Raw genomic sequence first — 7,659 nt, 5'->3', positions numbered from 1 at the left:
AACTAGCATCAACTTCAATGAGTAATCAACACTACTAGCAACCCACAGGTACCAATCTGAGGCTTTGGGACAAAGATTGGATACAAGAGATGAACTAGGGTTTGAGAGGAGATGGTGCTGGTGAAGATGTTGATGGAGATTGGGCCCCTCCCGATGAGAGGAGCGTTGGTGATGACGATGGCGATGATTTCCCCCTCCCGGAGGGAAGTTTCCCCGGCAGAACAGCTCCGCCGGAGCCCTAGATTGGTTCCACCAAGGTTCCGCCTCGTGGCAGCGGAGTTTCTTCCCGAAAGCTTGCTTATGATTTTTCCTCGGACGAAAGACTTCATATAGCAGAAGATGGGCACCGGAGGGCCACCAGGGGGCCCACGAGGCAGGGGGCGTGCCCCCCACCCTCGTGGCCAGGGTGTGGGCCCCCTCTGGTATTTTCTTCGCTCAATATTTTTTATTATTTCCAAAAATAACTTCCGTGGAGTTTCAGGACTTTTGGAGTTGTGCAGAATAGGTCTCTAATATTTGCTCCTTTTCTAGCCCAGAATTCTAGCTGCTGGCATTCTCCCTCTTTATGTAAACCTTGTAAAATAAGAGAAAATAGGCATAAGTATTGTGACATAATGTGTAATAACAGCCCATAATGCAATAAATATCAATATAAAAGCATGATGCAAAATGGACGTGTCATGCCCGGAGAGGCTCAGGCAACTCACCACTACGACAAGGGCACCCAGGATGCAGAGGCCTCGCCCTCTTCCATGTCCAAGGAGCCAATCGTCATCGATATCTCTGACAATGAGGAGTAGCTTGTCTTATTAGCTCACTATAAGGACCCATGTTTAGTTTGCTAGCTACTGCCTTTCCTTAACAAATTCTAGTGAATTGTGCTATCTACTTTTACCATGCAATCTTCTGCTCTAGTGTATATGTTCTATATGTCGTGTAATCTGGTGTTCAGTTAACTGTTTGGTTCAATTATGCAAATGTGATGTTCAATTCTTTAGGGTGCAATTTTCTAAGTTCTCAAGCATGCTTGCTTTGGTTAACTGTCTGATCTTCTATTAGGAGTATGTTATATTGTGCAATGTGGTGCTCAGTTAGCGTTTGGTTCATTTGTTCTGGTGTTTAGTTTACTGTTTGGTTCAATTCTGCAATGCGGTGTTCAATTGTTGTGGGTGCATTCTGTTATTGTATACCATGTGAGAAATAAATCGAATTTGGTTGTACTAAATACATGAGAAACAAATACAATTGCTATATTTCCAAGTTGTTAAGCATGCTTGGTTTGGTTAACTCTCCGATCTTCTATTAGGAGTATGTTATATTGTGCAATGTGGTGCTCAGTTAACGTTTGGTTCATTTGTTGTGGTTTTTAGTTAACTGCTTGGTTCAATTCTGCAATGCGATGTTCAATTGTTGTGGCTGCATTCTGTTATTGTATACCATGTGAGAAATAAATCGAATTTGGCCATACTAAATACATGAGAAACAAATACAATTGCTATATTTCCAAGTTGTTAAGCATGCTTGGTTTGGTTAACTGTCTGATCTTCTATTAGGAGTATGTTATATTGTGCAATGTGGTGCTCAGTTAACGTTTGGTTCATTTATTGTGGTGTTTAGTTAACTGGTTGGTTCAATTCTGCAATGCAATGTCCAATTGTCGTGGGTAGAATTTTGTATTGTTGTGCATGTGAGGAATAAATCGAATTTGGCTGCACTTAATACATGAGAAACATATACAAGTGCTATATTTCCTAGTTCTTAATCATGCTTGGTTTAGATAAATGAGTTTTCCATGTGGCTTGAATTAATCTGATGAATCTGCAATGTGCTTATTTTTCATCAACATATTTTACTGATAGCATGCGAACCCTCACTTAACCTGATGACTAACTACCTTATATGTGTTGCAGGGAAACAATGGGAAGCACTGAGGTTTACAATCGAGGTTAGCACGTGCATGGTCCGTTGTCTAATAGCACATTATTGTGCAATTGTAGAAACCATTCTAATATTTAGGTTTTTAAAAATTTGGTCTTGCACATGTAGGTCCTGCTATCAGAGGTTTTGACCCACTGTTCGACCCTTTTTGCATATGGGGAAATGAGTTGTCGATGAATATCAATCAAGTCAAGAAACTTAGAAAGATTGTTAGGATAAAGAAATTAGTGACAAAAAACAACAAGATCTTTGTCTGCACAATGAAGAAGACATCAGTTCAATACAAGATGGTACTAACTATTATACCTTGCCTTATTTTATTTCTTTGCCCCATTTCCAATATAGAGAAGATATTTATGCACATCCTTGTTTTCAGGCCTTTCCAAAGCAGTTCACTAATGATTACCTCTCAAACCACCTCTATGGTCAGGAGGCGAGGAAGGTTTTCATACAACACCCACGGTTCAATATTGAAGTGTTCCTGAAGAGGACGAAGGATGGACGGTCAATCATCCACAGGCACTGGCCTAAAGTTGCAAAGACCTTCAACATGAATGAAGGCTCAATATTCGCCTTCCGCTTCAGCGGTTTTCCAGATGAGATGCATCTATCTATGTACCGTCTATGATGCTAATTTCGAAAGGTTCTAGATGTTGCATGTGAAACTTGGTGCTGGTGTAGTTGTGTAATGGGGTAGCTGAGTGCTGAAGCTATATCATGTTGTACTCGGATGTATTTCAATTATGAAATCCTGCTTCCTTAATATGGAAATGAAATATATTATGTGCTTAATATGAATGTCAATTAGATTAATAAATGGATTATTAATATTAGGGCAATTAGCCTGCTAATTGGCCAATCAGCCTGCTAATTGGGTTTTCCTATTGCAAACGGTTATTGAGAAAACATCGTGGGCGATGACCTCAGGCAACGCACACAGTTTCTAGGAATAAACCGTGTTGGATCAATGAACAATCACACACGACATTCCCTTGAAAACTGTTTGCGTTAGGCCACCTCGCGCAAATGTTTTCCTTGGAGCGACTGGGTGGGATGTATATACGAACAAAAACGTTTAGCGGGGACTGACTGTGTGGGATGTACTTACGATCGGAAACGATTTCGCCTGTATAATTGTTTTTTTGGCACTACTGTATGTATAACCGTATTTGGTCGCTCGCCGGTCGCACACGACCTCATTTTGCCGAGCGTGTGTGCCAGGAGGGCATATCCCCGACGGTTTCCGGGTGGTGTGGGAAGGACCCCCCTATAGCAGTCACTCTAGGTGACGGTTCCAAACGCCGTCGCGGAAAGGGGTTAAAACCGTTTGTATAGCACCTCGCTGTACCAGTGGTAGTCCTTCTAAAAAGAAAAATAAGAAGAAAAATGATAGGACTTTGCATGCCTCTAGTGAACCTGAAGTAGAAAAACCTCCTGATAATGAAAAAGATAATGATGAGGTTCGTGAAGACACTCAACCAATTAATAAAGAACCAGACAATGATGTTGAGATAGAACCTGCCGTTGATCTTGATAACCCACAACCTAAGAATAAAATATATGATAGAAGAATTTTTTGCTAGAAAACATGGTAAGGAAATAGAACCATGGGTTCCAAAACCTATGCCCTTTCCACCTAAGTCAACTAAAAATAGAGATGATGAAGAATTTGAACGCTTTGCTGAAAAGCCGAGGCCAGTCTTTTTGCGTACTCGCTTGACTGATATCTTAAAAATGCCTCCTTATGCAAAGTACATGAAAGACATCATCACCAATAAGAGAAAAAAAACGGAAGCTGAAATCTCCACCATGCTTGCTAATTATACTTTTAAAGATGGATTACCTAAAAAACATGGAGATCCGGGAATACCAACTATACCTTGCTCCATCAAATTATGTGGAACCTGCTTTATGTGATTTGGGAGCTGGTGTTAGTGTTATGCCTTTCTCTTTATATAAAAGACTTGATTTGAATAAACTCACACCTACTAAAATAATCTTTGCAAATGGCTGACAAATCAACTGCCATACCTATCGGTATTTGTGAGGATGTGCCCGTTGTTGTTGCTAATGTTACTATTTTGACTGACTTTGTTATACTTGAGATGCCCGAGGACGACAACATGTCGATTATCCATGGTAGAACCTTCTTGAATACTGTAGGAGCTGTTATTGATTGCAATAAAAGCAAGGTCACCTTTGATATCAATGGTAATGAGCATATGGTGCACTTTCGGAAGAAACAATTCCAAGTGAATGGTATTAATGTTATTGAAAAATCTCCGACAATCACTATTGGAAGTTTTCAACTACCTTGCTTCCTCTTGAGCATGCGTTGGTTTTCCCTTCAAGAGGAAAGGGTGATGCAGCAAAGTAGCGTAAGTATTTCCCTCAGTTAACCAAGGTATCAATCCAGTAGGAGGCCACATGCAAGTCCCTCGTACCTACACAAACAAATAAGAACCTTGCAACCAACATGATAAAGGGGTTGTCAATCCCTTCACAACCACTTGTAAAAGTGAGATCTGATAGAGATGATAAGATCATATTTTTGGTATTTGTATGATAAAGATTAAAAGTAAAGATTGCAAAGTAAAAATAGATTGGAAACTTATATGATGGAAAATAGACCTGGGGGCCATAGGTTTCACTAGTGGCTTCTCTCAAGATAGCATAAGTATTACGGTGGGTGAATAAATTACTGTCGAGCAATTGATAGAAAAGTGCATAATTATGAGAATATCTAGGCATGATCATGTATATAGGCATCACGTCCGCGACAAGTAGACCGACTCCTGCCTGCATCTACTACTATTACTCCACACGTCGACCGCTATCCAGCATGCATCAAGAGTATTAAGTTCATAAGAACAGAGTAACGCATTAGGCAATATGACATGATGTAGAGGGATAAACTCAATCAATATGATATAAACCCCATCTTTTTATCCTCGATGGCAACAATACAATACATGTCGTTTCCCCTTTTGTCACTGGGATCGAGCAACGCGAGATTGAACCCAAAGCTAAGCACTTCTCCCATTGCAAGAAAGATCAATCTAGTAGGCCAAACAAAACTGATAATTTGAAGAGACTTGCAAAGATAACCAATCATACATAAAAGAATTCAGAGGAGATTCAAATATTGTTCATAGATAATCTTGATCATAAACACACAATTCATCGGATCTCGACAAACACACCGGAAAAAGAGTTACATCGAATAGATCTCCAAGAAGATCGAGGAGAACTTTGTATTGAGATCCAAAGAGAGAGAAGAAGCCATCTAGCTAATAACTATGGACCCAAAGGTCTAAGGTAAACTACTCACACATCATCGGAGAGGCTATGGTGTTGATGTAGAAGCCCTCCGTGATCGATTCCCCCTCCGGCGGAGCACCGAAAAAGGCCCCAAGATGGGATCTCACGGGTACAGAAGGTTGCAGCGGTGGAAATAGGGTTTCGTGGTGCTCCTGGTTGGTTTCGGGGTATATCAGTATATATAGGAGGAAGAAGTAGGTCGGTGGAGCTGCGAGGGGCCCACGAGGGTGGGGGGCGCGCCTCCCTGCCTCGTGGCCTCCTCGTTGATTTCTTGACGTCCACTCCAAGTCCTCTGGATCACGTTTGTTCCAAAAATAACTCTCCCGAAGGTTTCATTCCGTTTGGACTCCGTTTGATATTCCTTTTCTTCGAAACATTGAAATAGGCAAAAAAAACAACAATTTGCACTGGCCCTTGGGTTGGTAGGTTAGTCCCAAAAATAATATAAAAGTGTATAAATAAGCCCATTAACATCCAAAACAGATAATATAATAGCATGGAACAATCAAAAATTATAGATACATTGGAGACGTATCAAGCATCCCCAAGCTTAATTCATGCTCGTCCTCGAGTAGGTAAATGATAAAAACAGAATTTTTGATGTGGAATGCTACCTAGCATATTTCTGAATGTAATTTTCGTTATTGTGGCATGAATGTTCAGTTCCAAAAGATTCAAGACAAAAGTTTAATATTGACATGAAAATAATAATACTTCAAGCATACTAACAAAGCAATCATGTCTTCTCAAAATAACATGGCCAAAGAAAGTTATCCCTACAAAATCATATAGTCTGGCTATGCTCTATCTTCATCACACGAAGTATTTAATCTGCACAACCCCGATGACAAGCCAAGCAATTGTTTCATACTTTTGATGTTCTCAAACTTTTTCAATCTTCACGCATTACATGAGCATGAGCCATGGATATAGCACTATATGTGGAATAGAATGGTGGTTGTGGAGAAGACAAAAAAGGAGAAGATAGTCTCACATCAACTAGGCGTATCAATGGGCTATGGAGATGCCCATCAATAGACATCAATGTGAGTGAGTAGGGATTGCCATGCAACGGATGCACTAGAGCTATAAGTGTATGAAAGCTCAACAAAAGAAACTAAGTGGGTCGGCATCCAACTTGCTTGCTCACGAAGACCTAGGGCATTTTGAGGAAGCCCATCATTGGAATATACAAGCCAAGTTCTATAATGTAAAATTCCCACTAGTATATGAAAGTGACAACATAGGAGACTCTCTATCATGAAGATCATGGTGCTACTTTGAAGCACAAGTGTGGAAAAAGGATAGTAACATTGTCCCTTCTCTCTTTTTCTCTTATTTTTTTATTTGGGGCTTCTTTCTTTATGGCCTCTTTTCTTTCTCTTTTTTTCTTTTCTTTTCGTCCGTAGTCTCATCCCGACTTGTGGGGGAATCAGAGTCTCCATCATCCTTTCCTCACTTGGGACAATGCTCTAATAATGATGATCATCACACTTTTATTTACTTACAACTCAATACTTAGAACAAAATATGACTCTATGTGAATGCCTCCGGCGGTGTACCGGGATATGCAATGAATCAAGAGTGACATGTATGAAAGAATTATAAAGGTGGCTTTGCCACAAATACGATGTCAACTACATGATCATGCAAAGCAATATGACAATGATGGAGCGTGCCATAATAAACGGAACAGTGGTAAGTTGCATGGCAATATATCTCAGAATGACTATGGAAATGCCATAATAGGTAGGTATGGTGGCTGTTTTGAGGAAGGTATATGGTGGGTGTATGATACCGGCGGAAGGTGCGCGGTATTAGAGAGGCTAGCAATGGTGGAAGGGTGAGAGTGCGTATAATCCATGGACTCAACATTAGTCATAAAGAACTCACATACTTATTGCAAAAATCTATTAGTTATCGAAACGAAGTACTACGTGCATGCTCCTAGGGGGATACATTGGTAGGAAAAGACCATCGCTCGTCCCCGACCGCCACTCATAAGGAAGACAATCAATAAATAAATCATGCTCTGACTTCATCATATAACGGTTCACCATACGTGCATGCTACGGGAATCACAAAATTTAGAACAAGTATTTCTCAAATTCACAACTACTCAACTAGCATGACTCTAATATCACCATCTTCATATCTCAAAACAATCATCAAGTATCAAACTTTTCTTAGTATTCAATGCACTTATATGAAAGTTTTTATTATATCCATCTTGGATGCCTATCATATTAGGACTAAATTTATAGCCAAGGCAAACTACCATGCTGTTCTAAAAGACTCTCAAAATAATTAAAGTGAAGCATGAGAGATCAATAATTTCTATAAAATAAAACCACCACCGTGCTCTAAAAGATATAAGTGAAGCACATAGAGTATTCTAAT

This window comes from Triticum aestivum, chromosome 7D (assembly GCF_018294505.1).
Source record: "Triticum aestivum cultivar Chinese Spring chromosome 7D, IWGSC CS RefSeq v2.1, whole genome shotgun sequence".
Classification (NCBI taxonomy): Eukaryota; Viridiplantae; Streptophyta; class Magnoliopsida; order Poales; family Poaceae; genus Triticum; species Triticum aestivum.
The sequence above is the reverse complement of the archived record's forward strand: the minus strand, read 5'-3'. Positions refer to the sequence as shown.